The following is a 24,508-nucleotide window of genomic DNA, read 5'->3' on the forward strand; positions in this document are numbered from 1 at the left end:
TAATGACTTAGGTGAGGGAATTAAATGCAGCATCTCCAAGTTTGCGGATGACATGAAGCTGGGCGACAGTGTTAGCTGTGCGGAGGATGCTAAGAGGATGCAGGGTGACTTGGATAGGTTAGGTGAGTGGGCAGATTCATGGCAGATGCAATTTAATGTGGATAAATGTGAGGTTATCCACTTTGGTGGCAAAAACAGGAAAACAGATTATTAGCTGAATGGTGGTCGATTAGGAAAAGGGGAGGTGCAACGAGACCTGGGTGTCATTGTACACCAGTTACTGAAAGTGGGCATGCAGGTACAGCAGGCGGTGAAAAAGGCGAATGATATGCTGGCATTCATAGCAAGAGGATTCGAGTACAGGTGCAGGGAGGTACTACTGCAGTTGTACAAGGCATTGGTGAGACCACACCTGGAGTATTGTGTGCAGTTTTGGTCCTCTAACCTGAGGAAAGACATTCTTGCCATAGAGGGAGTACAGAGAAGGTTCACCAGATTGATTCCTGGGATGGCAGGACTTTCATATGATGAAAGACTGGATTGACTAGGCTTATACTCTCTGGAATTTAGAAGATTGAGAGGGGATCTGATTGAAACGTATAAAATTCTAAAGGGATTGGACAGGCTAGATGCAGGAAGATTGTTCCTGATGTTGGGGAAGTCCAGAACGAGGGGTCACAGTTTGAGGATAAAGGAGAAGCCTTTTAGGGCCGAGATGAGGAAAAACTTCTTCACACAGAGAGTGGTGAATCTGTGGAATTCTCTGCCACAGGAAACAGTTGAGGCCAGTTCATTGGCTATATTTAAGAGGGAGTTAGATATGGCCCTTGTGGCTAAAGGGATCAGAGGGTATGGAGACAAGGCAGGTTCAGGGTTCTAAGTTGGATGATCAGCCATGATCATACTGAATGGCGGTGCAGGCTCGAAGGGCCAAATGGCCTACTCCTGCACCTATTTTCTATGTTTCTATGTATAAGGCACTAGTCAGAGCGCACTTGGAGTATTTTTTTCAGCCAGAGAGTAGTAAATATGTAGAATGCTCTGCAACAGACTGTGGTGGAAGCCAAGTCCATGGGTATATTTAAAACGGAAGTTGATCATTTCCTGATTGGTCAGGACATCAAAAGACATGGCAAGGCAGGTGAATGGGGTTGAGTGAGATCTGAGATCAGCCATGATGGAACAGACTCGATGGGCTGAATGGCCTAATTCTGCTCCTATGTCTTATGGTCTTATTGTCAACAGTATCTCAGAATAGCTATGTTGTCATTGGAGAGAGTCCAGAGGAGGTTCACAAGGATAATTCTGGGAATGAAGGGATTAACATATGAGGAGCGTTTGGCAGCTTTGGGCCTGTACTCGCTGGAATTTTGAAGAATGCGTGGGGATCTCGTCCAAACCTACCCAATGTTGAAAGGATTCGATAGGGTGGATGTGGAGACGATGTTTCCTATTGTGTCCAGAACTAGAGGGGTGACCATTTAGAATAGAGGTAAGGAGGAGTTTTTTTTTAGCCAGTGAATAGTGAACCTGTGGAATACTCTGCCACAGACTGTGGTGAACCCAAGTCCATGAGTATATATTTAAGGTGGAAGTTGACTGTTTCCTGATCAGTCAGGACATCAAAGGATATGGTGAGAAGGGAGGTGTGTGGGGTTGAGTGGGATTTGAGATCAACATGATGGAATGGTGGAGCAGACACAATAGGCTGAATGACCTAATTCTGCTCCTATATCTTATGGTTTTATGGACAAAGGCAACAGTTACCTCATGAAGTAACTGAAGAGAGCACACTGGCTATGAGGCAAGTTAAACACTTTACACTCTATCATGGGTGTGACAGGTTGCAGACTGTAACACGAGTGTGACAGGTTTCACACTGTATCAACTGTGTAACAGGTTTCAGTCTATAACACCCATGTGACACATTTCAGACTGTAATGCCCATGTGATATGTTTCACAGTGTAACAGCCATGTAACAGGTTACAGACTGTAACATCCATGTGACAGGTTTCACACTGTAATACCCGTGTGACACGTATCAGACTGTAACGCCCATGTGGCAGGTTTCACACTGTAACGCCTGTGTGACATGTATCACACTATAACACCGGTGTGACATGTTTCAGACCATAACACCCGTGTGACACATTTCAGACTATAAAACCCATGAGACATGTTTCATACTGTAATACCGATTGGCAGTTTTAACACTGTAACAACGGTATGGGAAGTTTCACACTGTAACACTGTTGTGACAAGTTTCAGACTGTAACACCCGTGTGATACGTTTCAGACTGTAACATCAGTGTGACACATTTCAGACTGTAAAGCCCGTGTGACATGTTTCACACTGTAACGCCTGTCTACTCATTTCACACTGTAACATGTATGTCACACATTTCAGACTGAAACATCCATGTGACATATTTCACCCTGTAATGCCGGTGTGACAGGTATCACACATTACCACTCGTGTGACACGTTTCAGACTGTTACACCCATGTGACATGGTTCAGACTGTAACACCTACGTGACATGTTTTTTTTATTAAGTGCAAACGTGAACAATAGCCAGATCAGAAATGCTGATCAACTCAACTAGTTCCTAAAGAGAACTCCAATAGGCCAATGAGATGGTTCACTGCTGCTCAGCGATAGAACACAAAAAAATCATCTGTACAATTAAGAAACATTAAAAAATAGAAATACTGGAGTCATGATGATCATGATGAAGTCTGCTGGAGAAACACATTTATACACATGCTGTCCTCCATAATTCAAAGAGATTGAAGGATAAGGTTGCAGGGTGACAAAACGTGGCAGGAGCACTTGGAACTAAAAACTAATCCCTACCGGGAGAAAACAACACCTGTTCTTTCCGCACTGTTCTCCAGCAGTTTAAGGACTAAGTCCAGCCGGAACATAACTCACAAGTGCTCTTGAAAGTCAGGTATTAACCCTACCTACCAACAACCAAGCATTGCCATCCTGGTCTCCTTCATGACAGCTTATGAAGAAGCATGTGACTTCCCTCCCAGAGATGATGGGTGTTTGTGCACTCGACTCTTGAAGGCTTGGACCCCATCGTTGCAAATGTTTCCAACCACAGCATCTGGGAGGCTGTTCCAAATTCTGATAGCACAGTGAAGGAAGCTTCTATCCAGTGTGTAGGTTCTCACATCAGGCATAGAAACAGCATGAGCAGGGATAGATAAACTTGATCGTGTGGTGCGCCGTCTCTCACGAGATGAAGGCAGCATGGTGTGAAGGTCTGCAGGGCTGTGGCTGGTATGCATTTTGTATAGCACAGTAGCTGCAGCAACCTGTTGTCGTGGTGTAAGCTACTGATGGCTAGCTTCTCACGAGCTGTGGCTTCATCTCTACCTATAATCCTGAGAGCCTTTCTTTGAATGGAATCACGCTGGCTGAGGACACTCAGTGAGACATTCATCCATGATAAGCAGGCATACTCCATGATGCTTCGTATCTGGCCTTTGTAAACCGTGGCTCTGCCCTCTTTGTCTCGTTTGGATGCTACTTTCCGCAGAGCTCCAAGCCTTTGTCCAGCCTTGTTTGAAATAGTGGAAAGGTGTTTATCCCACACCAACTTGCTGTCAATATTAACACCAAGGGTTACTAGCTCCTTCTTTAAATCCAGCTTGCAGTTCCCAAAATACAGGTCGGGGTTAGATGGATTCCTCTTCCTAGACATCACCATCGCCTTGCACTTAGTAGTCTCAAAGGTGACATTCCAGTCGCCTGTCCAGGCTTTCATCCTGTCAAGATCCCTATTTAGGCCTGCTGCCGCTGTATTACTCTCTCCTGCTCTTATTGGTGCAAATAGTGTGGAGTCGTCAGCGTACAGGTATAACTTGTTACTGCATTCATCAACCAAGTCATCAATAAAGATGGAAAACAAGTGGCCTAAGTATTGAACCCTGTGGTACAGATGCATTGATGGTTGAAGAATCTGAAGCCTGGCCAGAGATAACAACTTCGATGGTCCGTCCATGAAGGTAGCTCTGCAGCCATCTAAGCAGCTTTCCAGATATTCCTTGGATCTCAGCTTAACACAGAGTCCATTATGCCAGACCTTGTCAAATGCTCCTTTGATATCCAGGGCTATGACACACACTTCTCCACTCCACCTTTGTCTAAGAGAGTGTTCCACATTTGAGATAAGGTGGTGAGGAGATCGGCTGTACTGTGATCAGGTCTAAATCCATACTACCTACTTGAAATTAAGTTGTTACGGAGTAGGTAGTTCTGAACTTGTTTGTGGACTGCTGCGTCCATTACCTCGCTGATGACACTGAGTAAGGATTTGGGGCGGTAATTTGTAGGATCAGCTCTGGAATCCCGCTTGTGTACTGGTGTTACTGATGCTATTTTCCATTGTTCTGGGAATACACCACTCGAGAGGCATAGCTGGAAGAGGCAGCAGAGAGGACTTGCAACTTCTGCACTGTATTCCTTTAAGACCCTAGCTGGAATCTGGTCAGGTCCAGATGCTTTATCAGGCTGAAGCTGTTGCATAATTTTCCTGATGTCTTTAGGTTTGAAGATGATTTTGTTCAGTGAGGTGGTAGTAAGCTGCTTGACATCTGGTGGCTGATCATTAGCATTTGTGAGCCGACATTTATCTGCAAAAGCCCGACAGAAAACAATGGCCTTATCCTTTGCTGTTGTATGTACAGATCCATTGTGCTCAATGACAGGGATGTCAGAGTGGTCTGTTCTTCCAGAGAGGGAGTTCACAACATTCCACCACTTCTTGCTGCCAAGGTTACCACTGGTTAAGTAGTCTCAGACTGTAATACCTGTGTGACAGGTTTCAGACTGTAACACCCATGTGACACATTTCAGTGTGTAATGCCCATGTGATGCATTATAGATTTTAACGCCCGTGTGGCAGATTTCAGACTGTAACACCGGTGTGACACATTTCGCACTGTAAAACTGTGTTACACATTTCACACTGTAATGCCGATGTGATATGAACAGATTGTAATACCTGTGTGACATGCTTCACACTCTAAAGCCTGTAAGATAGGTTTCAGAATGTAATGCCCATGTGACAGGTTTCACACTATAATGCCTGTTATATGTTTTAGACTGTAATACCAGTGTGACAGATTTCACACTGTAACACCCATGTGACACATTTCAGACTGTAAAGCCGATGTGACATATTTCACACTGTAATGCCAGTGTGACAGGTTTCAGAATGTAACGCCCATGTGACAGATTTCACACAGTAATGCCCGTGTGACAGGTTTCAGACTGTAATGCCAGTGTGACAAGTTTCACACTGTAACACCCATGTGACACATTTCAGACTGTAAAGCCCATGTGACATATTTCACACTGTAATGCCAGTGTGACAGGTTTCACACAGTAATGCCCGTGTGGCAACTTTTTCTGTGGGCACAACAAAGCTTATTCAGTGACCAAAACCATGTGTCTGTCTGTTTATCATCTGACCTCCTATTTATCTCACCGTGCAGAATACTAGCTGTCCATCAACCAGCTCCTCCCCTCTCTCTCTGTAAGAATACAGAAGTTGAAACCAGTGTCTTTGTAAAAATGTAAACATGCTGTGAGCAGTCTTCGCCTCTCTCTCTCTCTTTCTTTCTCTCTCTTTTAACAAGGTGTCTGTGTTGGACACCTCTCTCTCTCTCTTTTAAAAGCACAGTTTATAGGGGTAATTCAGGACCCCGTCACACCCCCTTCCTTTTAGAAAAATTTTTGACACAGGCAAAATTTTTAGTTTAAATGTAAATTACAGAGTTTGAAACAATACATGTATAATCATCAGATAACAGAGCAAAAATGTGTACAATTTCCGACTTAACCTCTGGATAAACAATCAGCTATAATATTGTCAGTACCTTTCACATGTTTGATTTTCAGATCATATTCTTGCAGTATCAGACTTCAAATTAATAACCGTCTATTCATATCGTTCATCTTAGTTAGAAACACCAATGAATTGTGATCCGTGTAAACCACAAGTGGTCTCTGGGCAGGAAAAATATAAACTTCAAAATGTTGTAAAGCCAGAATAAGTGCTAGTAATTCCTTTTCAACAGTGGAATAATTTTTCTGATGCACATTAAATTTGTTTGAGAAATAAGCTACCGGGTATTCAATGTCATCCACACCTTTCTGTAACAATACTGCCCCAGCAGCTTCGTCACTACTGTCTGTTGCTATCGAGAATGGTTTTGAAAAATCATGTGCTTTGAGCACAGGATGATAACGCAGGATGGTTTTCAGACATTCAAATGCCTCCTGGCAAAGATCACTCCATACAAATCTTTCACTTTTCCCTAGTAATTTCAGTAGCGGGAGAGCGATGTCAGCAAAATTCCTACAAAACTTTCGGAAATACCCAACCATTCCTAAAAACCTTCTTAACGCTTTCTTACCGGTCGGAACAGGAACCTCCGCAACAGCTTGAATCTTGGCCTGTAGAGGAGCCAATTGGCCCTGAGCTACTACATAGCCAAGATACGTGACAGTAGCGTGGCCAAACTCACTTTTATCCAGGTTCATGGTAAGATTGGTCTTGGAAAGTCTTTCAAACAGTTTTTCTACCGCTGCAATATGCTCTTCCCATGTGTCATTCCAGACCACTAAATCATCAATATAAGCCCCTGTGTTTTCTAACTCTCTAATCACAGAATTGATCATCCTTTGAAATGTCCCTGGAGCATTTCTCATCCTGAAGGGTAAAACATTATATCATACAGCCCAGATGGTGTCACAAATGCTGATATGTCTTTAGCCCTCTCTGTTAAAGGAACACCCCAGTACCCTTTTAGTAAGTCAATCTTGGTAAAGTATTTAGCCTTCCCCACTGTATCAATACAGTCATCCACTCTTTTTCCTTGTTCTTTCATCTTTCCAACTTCTTGTTCAACCATTTTACTTTCCTCTAAATTCATTCTGTAAGGGTGCTCTTTGATCGGCTGGGCTAAATTTACAATGATGTCATACGCGTCAGCTGTACACCGTCTTGGAATGCCAGGGAATAAATCTTTATGCTTGCTAATTAATTCTTTCAATTGTTTTTGCTGTGTAGGTTCCAATTGATGGACCTTATCAGTAATATTTTTCGAAACAATGGAATTCTTAAGTCTTGTTGAGACTAGATTCAGCGGGTTAAAATGATTTTGCACCTCATTCCCAGCCTTCACGACTCCATTTGTTTTCATAACAGTCCTCCCAGGTGCCATCTTATCAAACAAGAGTTTTATTTTAATTAGAACATACTGCAAACTCTCCTTTGCAAGGTCACAAACCTTATTAAATCTTTTCCGGAATTTCAAAACATAATCTAACACGCTGACACACACTTTTGGGTTAGACCATTGCTCCCAGAGCAAGGTCAAAGGTCCTTTGGGCCTACGGCCAAAAATGAATTCACACGGACTGAACCCCAGGGATTCTTGAATTAAGTCTCTAACAGTAAATAAGAGTAGGGGAACCCCCTCATCCCAGTTTTTCCCATTTTTCACACAATATGGTTTAATTATGGTCTTAAGAGTGGAGTTGAACCATTCCAAGGCTCCCTCAAACTCTGTGTGATATGCAGATGACCGAATGTGCTTAGCCCCCAGTTCTGCAACTATCCCCTGGAATGTTCTTGAAGTAAAGTTACTACCCTGGTCAAATTGAATTTCTTTGGGAAGACCTATCAGTGTGAAAAACTTACTGAGTGCTTTTACCCCAGTCTTGGACTGGACGTTTCCGAGAGGCACGGCTTCAGAGAAACTAGACACAGCACACATAATTGTTAACAAGTACTGATGACCAGCTGCAGTCTTTAGCAATAGGCCTACACAATCCACTATGACCCTGAAAAATGGTTCGCCAAAAGCAGGTATCATCATGATGAATCATCATACTTTAAACCCCTGGTTTTGCTCTCATGGGCCTCAGCAGACTTTCTAAACATGCTTCGGGTCACTACACAGGCAGGGGAAATACTAGTCTCTCTGTGTGGATCATTAGCAGCAGCTTTGCTCATTAGTTGAACTGCTGAATACACATAATCACCTTGGAGAGGTGCCAACCTCCCCCCATTGTTTACTAAACTCAACATTATCACCAGACTTACAACTACCATGTGTATATTGTGGAAGAGGCCAAACAATCCATTTATCTTATTTCTACGAGTTTTATTCTGACCTGTCTCCATAGCAACTTCCTTAAAGGGCTCCTCAAATCCAAAACAATCCTCCTTCTCCACAACATCATCATTAACAACATTATAACCTTGAAGGTGCTTACCTCCAAATGTTAAAACAAAATTCAACAGATTGGCACATACTTCTTCAGCAGACCCTTGTCCTGCAAACAGGGTGAAAGGTCGCAAATTCAATCTAACCTTCCCAAGTACTTTATTCAGAAGTCCAGAAACAACACTTTTCTCAATATCTGCAGTAACATTCACCTCATCAATTTTCACCTCATCACTAACTTTTAGCATGCTGTCTAATAAAAGTGACTGAGAAACCTCAATTCCCACTGGTACAAAGGTTAACCGCTTATTCACTGAACCAAGACCATCTGATCCAAATGAACTGCATTCCCTTCCAACCAAGTCAGACACCTCAGACCTTAACTGTGCTTCAACACAAGGTTCAGTACCCTGTGAATCCACAGGTACTTCAACAACCTGAACACAGGCAATCGGGACAGCTGCCTCTTCTGGGCTTTCATCACTTGTCCCAGTTTCAAATTCTGCCAGATCCTCCCAGCTCCTCTCTGGGAAACTGTCATCCGGGGTAAACTCAAGTTCATGGGTTAAAACAACTTTGTCTGCTTTCTTAGCAGACCCCCGCAGGGTGTTGGCAATCTCTTCATACAAGTATGCCCTTACATCATCAGGAACACGATTTTTAAATTCATCAAACAAAACAAGCTCTTCCGAGCTGTAATAATCAGCAGGGTCTAACACTAAACCTCTCAGCTGCCACATCTCCCTCTCAAACTGTCTCTATCTTTCTGCCTGTCTAGCCTCATGGACCCTCTGCTTTTCTGCTTCATCAGCCTCAAGCTGTTATAATTTCAACTCATGCTCCATCTTTAATTGTTCCAACTGAACCTCAGCCTCAGCAAGTATGTTACCTTCAGCGAATAACTCTAATGCCTCATCAAACTTTCCCTTAGCTATATAATGCTGGGCTATTACCGTCTGCATCTCAGCTTTCCTCATTTTAGTGGTCACCTTTAGTCTTGACTTTTGAGCAATTCCCAACAGCACATTCCTCTTAGCATCATCCAGCGCCTCAGGGGTTGGGTCCAACAGAAATTTCTCAACACTAACGTCCATTTCTGCTGTTTTTCCACACAAGCAAATCAAAAGGGATTTTCCCCAATCAACTCAAATAAGCCGCCCAACCAATATCTCAGACGCAGGCCCCAATTTTGATTGGGACCCAGGACAGGTTAAAGAACCAGCAGAGATGGACAACACTTTGGAGTCCAGTATTGCTATTAACTAATGGTATTTAGTAGTAACTATGCAATACAGTAATATAAATGCAGATATATCAAACAGGTTAGCAATGATTAGATAGGTATAAGTGTGGAAATATATGAAAACCAAGCTTCTTCAAGTCTAGGGGCAAATAGATAAGACCATAAGACAAAGGAGCAGAAGTCGGCCATTCGGTCCATCGAGTCTGCTCCGACAAACGTTCCTCATATGTTAACCCTCTCATTCCCGGAATCATTCTAGTGAATCTTCTCTGTACCCTCTCCAACGTCAGCTCATCCTTTCTTAAATAAGGACACCAAAACTGCCCACAATACTCCAAGTAATAGTCTTACAATAATCATACGATGATGAGTAAAGTTCAATTCAGTTCATGGTATTGAGTTGAGTAGTGATGGACAGAGAGAGGGAGAGATTTGAGTCTTCAGGTGAGCTGACGCCGTCGATCTTTCCGTTATCCTCTGAAATCCTTTAGAAGTCACCGACTGTGACCACAACAAAGGGGACTGTTTTTCTGTGGTGGAATCATCAACCCAGGCAAGGGTGGCCACATGGACAACTCCCCACCAGTCAATCCCTTTTCTCACTGCAAGAGCTACTGATCGATCCACCTGATTGATCCTCCAAAAACCCAGTTTTTCTGTGGGTACAACAAAGCTCATTCAGTGTCCAAAACATGTGCCTGAGGTCTATCACCTGACCTCCCATTTATCTCACCGTACTGAGTACCAACTGTCATTCAAATAATTCCTCCTTTCTTTGTCTGTGTAAGAGTGTACTAGCAGGCAAATGTCCTTGGAGAAAGTATAAACACACTCCAGAGAAACTATAACATTGATTGTCCATCAAATAATGCCACCCTCGGTCACCATAGCAATTTACGAGCTGCTTGGTGCTCTCTCTCTCCAACTCAGCAGAATAGTTGGTCTCAGTTCCTCCTCATGCCTTAAAGTGACAGTCCAAAAGTTAGTCTTCATCTCTCTCTCTCTCTCTTTTGTTCTCTCTTTTTCAAAACAAGATGTCGGTGTTAAATACCTCGCTCTCTCTTTTCAAAAGCACAGTTCATAGGGGTAATCGAGCACAGTTCATAGGGATAATTTAGGACCCTGTCACAGGAGGGAAAGACAGGAATGCAGTCTTGGTCGAGGGAGAGACAGGAACATGGAACAGAGAGCCGGGACCCCTCCTTGGAAACAGGACATAGGGCCGGGACTCATACAAAGAATGCAGAATACAATGAGACGGTTCTCAACACAAGGCAGCAGCAGACTGCCGGACCTACCTAGTGAAGGTGTGGACACAGACGGTTCCCAACACTAGGTAGCGACAAATGGCCAGACCTACTGTCATGTACCTCGTGACAGGTTAAAGAACCAGCAGAAATGGAAAATGCTTTGGAGTCCAGAATTGCTATTAACTAATAATATTTATTAGTAACTACGCAATACAGTAATATAAATTCAGATAAATCAAACAGGTTAGCAATGATTATTTTTAAGTAAGTGTGGAAAAATATATGAAAACCAAGCTTCTTCAAGTCTATGGGTAAATAGATAGTCTTACAATGATGAGTAATGTTCAGTTCAGTTCGTGGTGTTGAGTTGAGTAGTGATGGAGAGAGAGAGAGGGAGAGATTTGAGTCTTCAGTTGAGCTGACCCCATCTATCTTCTCGTTGTCCTCTGAAATCCTTTAAAAGTCACTGACTGTGACTTCAACAAAGGGGACCATTTTTTCTGTGGTGGAGCTATCAACCCAGGCAAGGGTGGACTCATAGACAACTCCCCACCGGTCACTCCCTTTTCTCACTGCAAGAGGCACTGATCGATCCTCCACAACACACTTTTTCTATGGGCACAACAAAGATAATTCAGTGTCCAAAAACATGTGCCTGAGGTCTATTATCTGACCTCCTATTTATCTCCCCGTACTGAGTACCAACTGTCTCTCAAATAGCTCCTCCCTTCTCTGTCTGTGTAAGAAATGTACAAGCAGGCAAATGTCCTTGGAGAAAGTATAAACATACTCCAGAGAAACTATAACATTGACTGTCGATCAAATAACGCCACCCTCAGTCACCATAACAACTTACGAGCTGCTCAGTGCTCTCTCTCCAACTCATTAGAAATCCAAAAGTTACTCCCAGTACCTGAAAGTGACAGTCCAAAGGTTAGTCTGCGTCCATCCATCTCTATATATATATATATATATCTCTCTCTCTCTCTCTCTCTCTCAGCACAGTTCATTGGGGTAATCGAGCACAGTTCATAGGGGTAATTCAGGACCCCGTCACACTACCTAGCGAAGGCGTGGACACAGAGACAATTCAAAACAACGATAGACACTTCCTTATCTTGCTCCGGCGATTGAACTTGGGGAAAGGGAAGGGGAAGGGGAAGGGAGTATGGACAGGAACAATTCAGCAGCCAGAAGCTGAATCCTGAAGGTATTTATGACGCCAGCCCAAACGAGAATCAGCTGCCTCAACAGAAACTGCGGTAAACTGGAAAACCTGGAATAAGGAACATGGACTGGACTGTGAACCGGAATCCAGACTTCACAAACCGGACCATGACAGGTCTCTGAGCAATCCTTAGGTCTTGTCCACCCCCAAAAGTCCTGAATCATCATGAAGTGACTTCAACGCAATCCTCCGATACTTCTCGGGCAGAACCAGCTGACAACGCCGAGGTCGGTCAGGGGGTGACGTGACCTGGTATAAAATCTGGTTCTTCAACTCCAACTGAGGCCATTCTTTCAGTAATGAAGGCACCGAAGCATGTTTTGTCTTCTCCACCTGAGCCATGTCTCCCTTTTCCACCGCTGACTAAATAGTGCCAATGCCTGGCTCATCTTGCTGAGCAGTTGACATTTCCCCAGAACTCAATTCTGGCAGCTGATTGGTCTTCAGAGCAGTCAGGTTACAGTATACTGGGGGTATGGCGTCATCAGAAGCCCCCAACTGGTCCACAGCTCGATCCTGCCTTTCCTTTTCCTCTGTCTTCACAGTGATGGCAAACTGACACATGGCCTTCACCCCAGGGGCAGGAACGCTATCCCACTCCTCGTCCCTGTCCAGTCCCTCATGCACCTGTCGGGACAAAGCATTCGCTTTGACATTCCGTCTCCCCGGCTGGTACTTCAGGCTGAAATCATAGGCCGACAATGCTGCCAACTACCAATGGTCTGTGGCATCCAGTTTCACCGAGGTCAGGATATAAGTTAGGGGGTTGTTGTCCATCCTCACCTCACACTTGGCCCCGTAGAGATAGTCACTCAACTTATCCACCACCGCCAATTTCAATGCCAGGGATTCCAACTTGTGCGTGGGATAGTTTCTCTCGGAAGGCGACAAACTCCGGCTGACAAACGCCACAAGCCTCAACCCAATGCCCTGATCCTGATACAGGATGCCCCCCATACGTTCTCAGCTGGCATCTGTGTGCAGTACATACGGCAATCAGGGTCTGCCAAAGTCAGCACTGGCGCCTAGATCAGCAGCTCCTTCAGTGACTGAAATGCCTCCTCACACTTTACGTCCCACCTCTGTCCAAAGGGCTCCAACGGGTTTAAGTATTCTCCACCCTCATGACCTTTTTTCCCCCTCCCTTTCTTCCCCAAGGGAGGGTAACCGCACAGAAGCTGATTCAAGAGGTGACTCACTTTGGCGTAGCCCTTCACGAATCTCTGATAGTAATCACAGAACCCAAGGAACGAGCGCAGATTGCACACAGTCTGGGGCCTCGGCCAAGTGGTCACCACTTCTATCTTAGCCGGGTCTGTAACGACTCCATCGCATGAGAATATGTGTCTGACATAGCTAACAGACGTCTGGCAGAACTGGCATTTGTCCAGGGAAAGTTTTAACTGTTCAGCTTTCAGGCAGCCGAGCACCTTCAGTAGTCTCACTTCATGTTCTTCCAAGGTGGATCCAAATACACCAACACCTCAAGCAAGTTCATATTCCCCACTGTCTTCTCCATGACTCACTGGAAAGTTACAGGAGCTCCTGATATGCCCTGGCTTTTCGAACTGGAAGAATCCCAGGGGACATATAAAGGCCGTCTTCTCTTTGTCAGCCTCACTCATGGGGATCTGGTAATATCCACTTCTCAAATCCAGTACACTGAACCACTTCACACCACTCAGACAGGCCAGTGCGTCTTTGATCCTCGGGACCGTATACTGGTCAGGGACAGTGTACTGGCCTGTTCAGAGTCCTACAGTCCACACACATGCGTACCTTTCCATTCTTCTTCCGGGCCACTACTATTGGGGACGCATAGGGACTTCGGGATTCAGAAATGATCCCAGCTTCCTTCAACTTACACAAATGCTGCTGCACGTCTTCCACATCCACAGGGGCCAGTCACCGCGACCTCTCTCTAAACGGGGTGTCGTCAGTCACCCGGATAGTGTGACGAGTGATCTTGGAACAACCCACATCAAATTTGCCAAGGGAAAAAACATCTTCCAGCTTCAACATCTTCTCTACAGCCTCCTTTTCCAACCCAGCGGCACCAGGGTGTCCCCGAAGTTGAATGACTTAGCGGTCAACTTTTCCCCCTTTTCCAATAGTTTCTCCCTGGTGTCTCACAGGGACACTGGACATTGCCATCACTGGGAACAGATGTACCAGGGGCATCCCCCGTTTGAAGGAGACCTCCCTCTTCGTAGTGTTCCTGACGATCACTGCCATCCTGCTCGCCTGTACAACCAAGGGCTTCTGCAATTTGGGCCTCACCAGTATCCCAGCAGGAAATCCCGACTTTCCCTCGTGGTCTTCCAGAGCGTCCACTAAGAGGGCTTCACCCTCAGGCACTCTGGGAAATTTGGGGGTCCCCATCACTCTCACTACTTCCCCGGGCCGTACCACCATTGGCTTCGACTGGGTGAACCACACAGTCCCTCGCTTAAATTCGGTACCCGGCCCAATGTGACCTCGCGCTTCCTCAAAAGCAGCTCGAAACACCAGGTGCACGGGCAATGTCCCCAAAGAACTCTTGCCAGCCTTCTCCTTGCAAGCCCCCATGAGCCTCCTCACAAGAGGGGTGCTGGTCCCCAATAGAATTGAAATGCCGCCCTTCTCAACAGGGTCCGGACAAACCAGCACCAATGTATCAAGGGCCTCAAACACTCCCACATCGGCCTCCAAGAACTCCAGTTTCACCGACAAATAACCGTCGTATGGATAATCACCAGCACTGAGACCCCAAATCTCCAGTGCACTGAATGGTGTCAAGGGTAAATGCTTCAGATACTGGTTGTAAACCGAATGGTACAGTAACGTGACCTGCGACCTGGTGTCGACTATGGCTTTAGCGTGAATACCCTCTATCCGTAGCGACACACTGGAGCGTGGTCCCACTAAGTCTTCAGCAGTGAGGTCTTTTACTTTTGAAAGTTCCTTGGTACATTGCTGGGAACGTGTTCCCCCAGAGACACCAGGCCAATCCCTCACTGGGTCTCCTCTAAGTTTCCTGACACCTCTCCCTGCTTGGATAGACAATAGACAATAGGTGAAGTAGACCATTCGGTCCTTCGAGCCTGCACTGCCATTCTGAGATCATGGCTGATCATCTACTATCAACACCCGGTTCCTGCCTTGTCCCCATAACCCTTGATTCCCCTATCCATAAGATACCTATCCAGCTCCTTCTTGAAAGCATCCAGAGAATTGGCCTCCACTGCCTTCTGAGGCAGCGCGTTCCACACTTCCACAACCCTCTGGGAGTAGAAGTTCCTCCTCAACTCTGTCCTAAATGACCTACCCCTTATTCTTAAACCATGCCCTCTGGTACTGGACTCTCCCAGCATCTGGAACATATTTCCTGCCTCTATCTTGTACAATCCCTTAATAATCTTATATGTCTCAATCAGATCCCCCCTCAATCTCCTTAATTCCAGCATGTACAAGCCCAGTCTCTCTAACCTCTCTGCGTAAGACAGTCCAGACATCCCAGGAATTAACCTAGTGAACCTACGCTGCATCTCCCCCATAGCCAGGATGTCCTTCCTTAACCCTGGAGACCAAAACTGCACACAATACTCCAGGTGTGGTCTCACCAGGGCCCTGTACAAATGCAAAAGGATTTCCTTGCTCTTGTACTCAATTCCCTTTGTAATAAAGGCCAACATTCCATTAGCCTTCTTCACTGCCTGCTGCACTTGCTCATTCACCTTGAGACTGATGAACAAGTACTCCTAGATCTCTTTGTATTTCACCTAGATCTCTTTGTATTTCACCCTTACCTAACTCCACACCATTCAGATAATAATCTGCCTTCTTGTTCTTGCTCCCAAAGTGAATAACCTCATATTTATTCACATTAAACGCCATCTGCCAAGTTTCTGCCCACTCACCCAGCCTATCCAAGTCACCTTGAATTCTCCTAACATCCTCATCACATTTCACACTGCCACCCAGCTTAGCATCATCAGCAAACTTGCTGATGTTATTCACAATGCCTTCCTTTAAATCATTGACGTAAATTGTAAACACCTGTGGTCCCAATACCAAGCCCTGTGGCACCCAACTAGTCACCACCTGCCTTTCCGAGAAACACCCATTCACTGCCACCGTTTGCTTTCTATCTGCCAACCAGTTTTCTATCCATGTCAATATCCTCCCCCCAATGCCATGAGCTCTGATTTTACCCACCAATCTCCTATGTGGTACCTTATCGGATGCCTTCTGAAAGTCAAGGTACACCACATCCACTGGATCTCCCGCGTCTATCTTCCTGGTCACATCCTCGAAAAACTCCAATAGATTAGTGAAGCATGATTTGCCCTTGGTAAATCCATGCTGGCTTGGCCCAATCCTATCACTGCTATCAAGATATGCCACTATTTCATCTTTAATAATGGACTCTAGCATCTTCCCCACTACTGATGTTAGGCTAACAGGGCGATAGTTCTCTGTTTTCTCCCTCCTTCCTTTCTTAAAAAGTGGGATAACATTAGCCATTCGCCAATCCTCAGGAACTGATCCTGAATCAAAGGAACATTGGAAAATGATCACCAATGCATCCGCAATTTCCAGAGCCACCTCCTTTAGTACCCTAGGATGCAGACCATCTGGACCTGGGGATTTGTTAGCCTTCAGTCCCATCAGTCTACTCATCATCGTTTCCTTCCTAATGTCAATCTATTTCAGTTCCTCTGTTACCCTATGTCCTTGGCCCATCCATACATCTGGGAGATTGCTCGTGTCTTCCCTAGTGAAGGCAGATCCAAAGTACTTATTAAATTCGTCTGCCATTTCTCTGTTTCCCACAACAATTTCTCCCAATTCATTCTTCAAGAGCTCGACATTGTTCTTAACTATCTTCCTTCTCTTCACATACCTAAAAAAACTTTTGCTATCCTCCTTTATATTTCTAGCTAGCTTGCGTTCATACCTCATTTTTTCTCCCCGTATTGCCTCTTTAGTTAAGTTCTGTTGCTCCTTAAAAATTTCCCAATCATCCGTCTTCCCACTCATCTCAGCTCTGTTATATTTCTTCCTTTTTAATGCTATGCCATCTCTGACTTCCTTTGTCAACCACTGTGGCCACTTTCCCCCCTTTGAATCCTTCCTTCTCCAGGGGATGAACTGATTTTGCACCTTGTGCATTATTCCCAAGAATACCTGCCATTGCTGTTCCACTATCTTTTCTGCTAGGATATCCGACCAGTCAACTTTGGCCAGCTCCTCCCTCATGGCTCCATAGTCTCCTTTGTTCAACTGCAATACTGACACTTCTGATCTGCCCTTATCCCTCTCAACTTGCAGATAAAAACTTATCATATTATGGTTACTACCTCCTAATGGCTCCTTTACTTCAAGATCACTTATCAAATCCTGTTCATTGCACAACACTAAATCCAGAATGGCCTTATCCCTGGTTGGCTCTTGTACAAGCTGCTCCAAAAATGCATCCCGTAGGCACTCTACAAACTCCCTATCCTGGGGTCCAGTACCAACCTGATTTTTGCCAGTTCACCTGCGTGTTGAAATCCCCCATAACTACTGCGACATTTCCTTTGCCACATGCCATTGTTAACTCCCTATTCAACTTGCACCCAATATCCATGCTACTGTTTGGGGGCCTGTAGATAACACCTATTAGGGTCTTTTTGCCCTTACTGTTCCTCAGTTCTATCCACACTGACTCTACTTCTCCTGATTCTATGTCCCCCCTTGCAAGGGACTGAATCTCATTCCTCACCAACAGGGCCACCCCACCCCCTCTGCCCACCTTTCTGTCCCTTCGATAGCACGTATACCCTTGTACATTCAATTCCCAGGTCTGATCCCCCTGCAGCCATGTCTCCGTTATCCCAACAACATCATAGTTACCCATTCGCACCTGAGCTTCAAGCTCATCCACCTTATTTCTGACACTTCGTGCATTCAGATATAGAATTTTTAACCCATTTCTCCTCTCTCTGTTTAAATCGCTGCCTATTGTGCATAAACCAGCTCCCCAAACTCTCACCGAGCTATACGCCCCTTGAATTTTGTTGTCCTTCTTAAATTTACTTACTCTTTCTGCACATTTAACTCTATGCTCCGCCAGACCATCCCTCTGCACATGTATCCTCCTTATCACTCGTTCCGCCTCACCTTTCTCTACTTCACACTTAATATTCTGGAACTGTGTAGTCCCCACCTGTCCTTTATACTTCATCTCGCTATCCTCTCTCACATTCTGGATCCCTGCCCCCTGCAGATTTAGTGGATACCCGGGGACTCGCCCTCCGAGGGGCTCCCTGCCACTCACTTTCCCGCCGGAGGTGTCCCTCTTCCCCACAGTCATAGCACACGCTACCGGCTGCCCCTCTTCTCGTGGAACCCCGGCCACTCACAGCCCTCTGCGTAGTCCATCCCCTTGGGGGGGCCCTCTCTACCAGTCCTATCATACGGAGGGTCCACACCCGCTGAAAGCACCCGGGACGTCTCAGTTCTCAGCTCTGCCACCATCTCCTTTACCATCTCTCACATCGGGCTGGCTGCAGTCACTTCAGCATAAGGTGCTACTACCGAGTACTGTACCCTGCTGACGGAGCTGTCCCATGCCTCCAACGCATCTTCCTCCTCCCGTACCTCTCTAATCAGCTCAACAAATGAGGGAGGGGGCACATTTTACGGGACTGCCGGAGACCCCAAGCAATCATGTCCTGTGACTGGGCGCCCTTGGCTATCTGGTCCGTCCTTAACTTATCCACCTCAGCCGCCTGCATGACCCCCCCTGAGCCACAAACAACTTAGCTGTCTCTCTCGCCAAAAAATGTACGCGGAAAGCTTCTCCCCCTTCTCCTGACACATGTTTTGAAGCGCATGAGCTCCAGTGGGCTCCCTGTCGTACCAAAAACGCTCTCCAATGCATCGAGATACTCACCAAGGGTAGCGGAGAGTTGGCTAGTTTTCACAGCTCTCACCATGTCAGCTGCCAACCCCGTCAAACTTTCAACCAATCTCTGTCGCCTTACATCATCAGAGCACTGCCACTCATCTAACAACTGAGAGGTCTGCTCCACCCACATCTCATACTCCTCTTCCCCCTCAGGGGTGGGTGTTATTCCAGAACAGTCTTAGCTTCCGGTGGGGACCCTCTGCCTGTGCACTGGGCCACTTATTTGCCAGGCAGGTAAGAGCTGATGTCAACTCAGAACCCTCACTCTTCACTAGGTGACGGGGACGAATTAAACTTTTCAAATCTGACCACTCTGTCCCCTCACTCCTTCGAAACGATAGAATCCTGTCTCTGAAATCTCCACCCCCAGCTGCGGGCAACTCAGCTTGTGACCCAGCCTGCTGGGCTCCCTTCTCCTCCTCCCTGACAGTATGGACAGGCCATGGCCCCGCCTCACCTGGGGCACCGATAGACGCTGGCAGTCCCACCACCGTGACGTCAGCGCTAGTCTGAGCTAAAACAAGGTCTGAGCCCACCATTTTATCAAATTTTCGTGTTACGATTTCAACTTTGCCAACAGCTTTAACCATACTCAAAACTCGAATTAACAATTCATCTGGGGTACAAATATCCACCCGACTCAACACGGACGTATTAATTACCGGTAACCCCACAGAGGCATACCAGTGCCCCACCCCAGCAGCAACCATACCAGCACAGATTTAAACAGGACAATCACACAGCATCCAACGGAATCAATCCCAGACAAGCCCCCATAATTGTGACCCTCAGGCTCTGCCTAGCTTGTGTTCGTCTAGGGGAAACAGCTTCTGGCCCCGCCAAACTGAGAAATCACGTTTGTGTGGATGCTGTGTAATGTACTGCCCAGTTACAAACCCACAACGCCAAATATCAGACAGTACACCGTATGCAATTAAATGATTGAACTTTATGAATCTTAATCTGAATATAGGGTTAGTAATGAAAATTAAAAAAGGCCCCAATTCAAGTCAAAGGTTCACGTTGGAGCTCACTCAGTAGTCATTCTTCCACCATCGGTCCCCTCTGATCATTGCCGACCTTCGGACTCTCAGATCCCAGTCCACTCCATCCGGTGGTCTACCAGCTCTCTCCACACACGTCCTCCCTCTTCTTCTCTCCTCGACAAAAGACCACGAGAAAAGGTCCTTCCAGGTACACAAGACAGAGCAACAATCTCTGATTGGATAACATGCATACCAGAGTCCTGTTATCCCCAGTCATAACCCAAACATTGCTGCTACAGAGAAACCGTTACCTCAGCAGTTCACAGTATGGAGAAGCCATTACATGAGCAGTGAATCCTTACAGTGCGTTACACATGTGACAGGTTTCACCCTTTAATGCCCGTGTGACACGTTTCAGACTGCACCATCCATGTGATATGTTTCAGGGTTTAATGTCCATGTGACAGGTTTCACACTGCAATGTCCATGTGACATGTTTCAGACTGACATACTCATGTGACATGTTTCTCTCTGTAATTCTGGTGTGACTGGTATTGCACATTACCGCCCATGTGAAAGTTTCAGACTGTAAAATTTGTGTGATATGTTTCATAGTGTAATGCCCATGTGACAAGTTTCACACTGTAACACCTGTCTGATTTATTTCACACTGTAATGTCTATGTGACACGTTTCAGACAGAAACACTCATGTGACAGGTTTCCAACTGTATTGCCAGTGTGACAAGTTTCACACTATAACACCCACCGTGACAGGTTTCTGACTTTAACACCCGACTGATACGTTTCACACTCTAATGCCCATGTGATAGGTTGCAGACTGTAATGCCCATCTGACACATTTCATACTGTAACACCCGTGTGACACATTTCAGACTGTTATGCCTGTGTGACACATTTCAAACTGTTATGCCCGTGTGACAGGTTTCACACTGCAACTCTGGTGTGACACGTTTCACACTGTATAACGCTTGTGTGACACGTTTCTGACTGTAACACCTGTGTGACAGATTCACTCTGTAATGCCCATGTTACATGTTTCATTCTGTAACACCGGTGTGACAGGTTTCAGACTGTAAAACCATGTAACACATTTCACACTGTAACACTGGTGTGTCACATGTCAGACTGTAATGCCTGTGTGACATTTTCACACTGTAATGCTGGTGTGACACATTTCAGACTGTAATGCCCGTATGACAGGTTTCACACTGTAACACCTATGTGACACGTTTCAGACTGTAAAGCCCATGTGACATGTTTCAGACATTAACACCTGTGTGACAGGCTTCAGACTGTAACACCCATCTGACACATTTCACACTATAACACCCATGTGACAGGTTGTAGACTGTAATGCTCGTGTGGCACGTTTCACACTGTAATGCCCAGGTAACACAATTCAGTCTGTAATGCCCAAGTGACAGGTTTCACACTGTAACACCATGTGGCACATTTTACACTGTAACACCATTGTGACACATTTCAGACTGTAAGCCTGTGTGAGAGGTTTCACACTGTAACACTGTTGTGACAGGTTTCAAACTAACACCAGTGTGACACGTTTCAGACTGTAATTTTTGCATTAAAGTTTTGTGAACTATCGACCTGCTTCAGTGTCTCTCATTTCACAGACAGTCAGACTCAGGTGTCTGTGATTTCCGCACTCTCAACCGCTGTCTACGAACTTACTGTGAACAGCCAGCATCAACTGACAGCCATTAATCTTCTCACCAATGCAGTTCAGCAGCCGCAGGCCGCCCCAGTCCCACTCCCAGCATCTCACATGTCCTCCTTTTCTGCTGCCCCGACAATCTCTGCTACTAATCCCCCCGCTCCCACACCCAGGCCAGAGCTGGCTCCCGCATTCAAACACCCACGTCCATACAGGAACCAAGTCTTCCACATCTAGGCAGATAGTCTGCTGATTCTGATGGCTACAGGAATTCTATTACCCTGTAACGTTGGTGTGACATGTTTCACCCTGTAACACCCCTGTGATGCGTTTCAGACTGTAATGCTGCATTAATGGAAACAGCAGACAGAGGCACAATTGAAAGTAAGGAATGAAAGTGTGTGTGAACAAAGTTCTAGCATCTAAACAGAAACTTGCCTGGCTGAACAAATGTGTAACCATTGTGGCAGGGGTTCACATACACCAAACAAATACAGATTTAAACACAAAGCTTGCAGAGAACGTAACAATGTAGGACACATACAAAGAGCATGCCAGGCTCACAAAATTAAATGGACTGATAGGGAAAAGAAAAGCACAAAGTCAAGTTGCAATGTTGAAAAAAGCAATAATCTGCATGCCATTGATGAAAAATCTGATGAGAGTGTCACAGGACTAGATAGTCTTGAGATTTAAAATGTGAAAACTAACAAAAGGCAAACAAAATGCCTTACACCAGAATTGAACGACAAATTAATTAAAATGGAATTAGACACTGGATCACCAGTTCCAGTCATTTTGAACAGCATTTTAATGACACTGAACTGAAGTCTGCAGATATCCAACTAAGAACTATGTAACCCTCTCACCATCGATCTTAACAAACTAGGTTATCTCTGGTTAACAGCCACGCCACTCGGCGTTCAGTCAGCAAAACACATCTCGGGTCAGTATGATTCAGTTCCAACCTAACCAGAGAGTTGGAATGTTCTGTTGAGGAGATGAAAATTATGGTCAATGCTGTGTAAATACAACCCCATGCAAAGTTAACATTCTCCAGGAAATAGCAGACCTTACACTGGCATAAAATTAAAGTGGAAGTATATTTATGTAACATGCTGTAAAGTTTCACTGCTAATGTAATGGTTTCTCTGTAGCAGCAATGTTTGGGTTATGACTCGAGATAACGGGGTTTGGAATGCTGTTGCTCTTTCTTGTGAACCGGAAGTGAGATTTTCGCACTCTTTTGCCAGGGAGCGATGAGGAGAGACGATGTGAATGGAGAGAGTTGGTAGGCCACCGGACGGAGTGGACCGAGCGAGGGTCCGAAGGGCAGCAACAATCAGAGGAGGTCGATGGCTGACAATCGGCTTACCGGTGAGCTCCAACATTGTGCAACAGATTGGGCCTTTTTTCTTTTTTTTTGTTTCCTTTACTAACCGTATAGTCAAAGTAAGAATTATAAAACTTAATCGTTTAATCGCATATTGTGTACTGTTTGTTATTTCGGGGTACTGATTTGTAACAGGGGACATATCGTGCAGCACCCACCCAAACAAGATTTCTTAAGTTTGGCTGGGCCATCACCCCTATATTAAGCCGCTAGCCGAACCAAAAGTTACAATTGTGGGGGCTCATCCAGGATTGATTCCGTTGGATGCTGTGTGATTACCCTGAGCATTGAACCAATGCGGTAGATATTTGTACTCCAGATGAATTGTTAATCTGCCTGTTAAGTACTGTTGAAATTGTGATTCTGGGAGGTTTGATAAAATGGCGGGCGCAGCTCTCGTTTTAATGCAGACCAGCGCTGAGGTAGTGGTAGCTGGGGGTGGAAATTTCAAAGACAGGGTTCTTTTGTTTCTGAGGAGTGAGGGGAAAGAGTGGTCGGATTTGGAATGTCTAATTAGCCCATGTCCCCCGGTGAAGAGTGAGAATTCTGAGGTAGTATCTGCCCTTAATTCTCTGGTGAATAAATGGAAAAAATCAGATTCAAAGTCCCAGCTATGGCAGGCTCCGCCTATTCTCTGGAATAACACCATAAGACCATAAGACAAAGGAGCAGAAGTCAGCCATTCAGCCCATCGAGTCTGCTCCGCCATTTTATCATGAGCTGATCCATTCTCCTATTTAGAACCATAGAAACTACAGCACAGAAACAGGACCTTAGGCCCTTCTTGGCTGTACCGAACCATTTTCTGCCTAGTCCCACTGACCTGCACACGGACCATATCCCTCCATACACCTCCCATCCATGTATCTGTCCAATTTATTCTTAAATGTTAAAAAAGAACCCACATTTACCACCTCGTCTGGCAGCTCATTCCATACTCCCACCACTCTCTGTGTGAAGAAGCCCCCCCTAATGTTCCCTTTAAACTTTCCCCCCCACCCTTAACCCATGTCCTCTGGTTTTTTCCTCCCCTTGCCTCGGTGGAAAAAGCCTGCTTGCATTCACTCTATCTATACCCATCATAATTTTATATACCTCTATCAAATCTCCCCTCATTCTTCTATGCTCCAGGGAATAAAGCCCTAACCTATTCAACCTTCCTCTGTAACTGAGTTTCTCAAGTCCCGGCAACATCCTTGTAAACCTTCTCTGCACTCTTTCAACCTTATTTATATCCTTCCTGTAATTTGGTGACCAAAACTGAACACAATACTCCAGATTCGGCCTCACCAATGCCTTATACAACCTCATCATAACATTCCAGCTCTTATACTCAATACTTTGATTAATAAAGACCAATGTACCAAAAGCTCTCTTTACGACCCTATCTACCTGTGACGACACTTTTAGGGAATTTTGTATCTGTATTCCCAGATCCCTCTGTTCCACTGCACTCCTCAGTGCCTTACCATTTACCCTGAATGTTCTACCTTGGTTTGTCCTTCCAACGTGCAATACCTCACAC

General features: G+C 45.3%; 1 long non-coding RNA gene across 1 annotated transcript in view; it reads left to right on the forward strand.

Annotated features, from left to right (window-relative positions):
- The window catches only part of LOC140198788 (uncharacterized), a 39,438-nt gene that overhangs the window by 9,201 nt on the left and 5,729 nt on the right, over positions 1–24,508 (forward strand). The window contains exon 2 of the long non-coding RNA XR_011886239.1: positions 22,844–22,967. This is a non-coding gene — a long non-coding RNA (uncharacterized lncRNA). The remainder of the gene's footprint in view (positions 1–22,843; positions 22,968–24,508) is intronic.

The sequence above is a fragment of the Mobula birostris genome, chromosome 6, assembly GCF_030028105.1.
Source record: "Mobula birostris isolate sMobBir1 chromosome 6, sMobBir1.hap1, whole genome shotgun sequence".
Taxonomy (NCBI): domain Eukaryota; kingdom Metazoa; phylum Chordata; class Chondrichthyes; order Myliobatiformes; family Myliobatidae; genus Mobula; species Mobula birostris.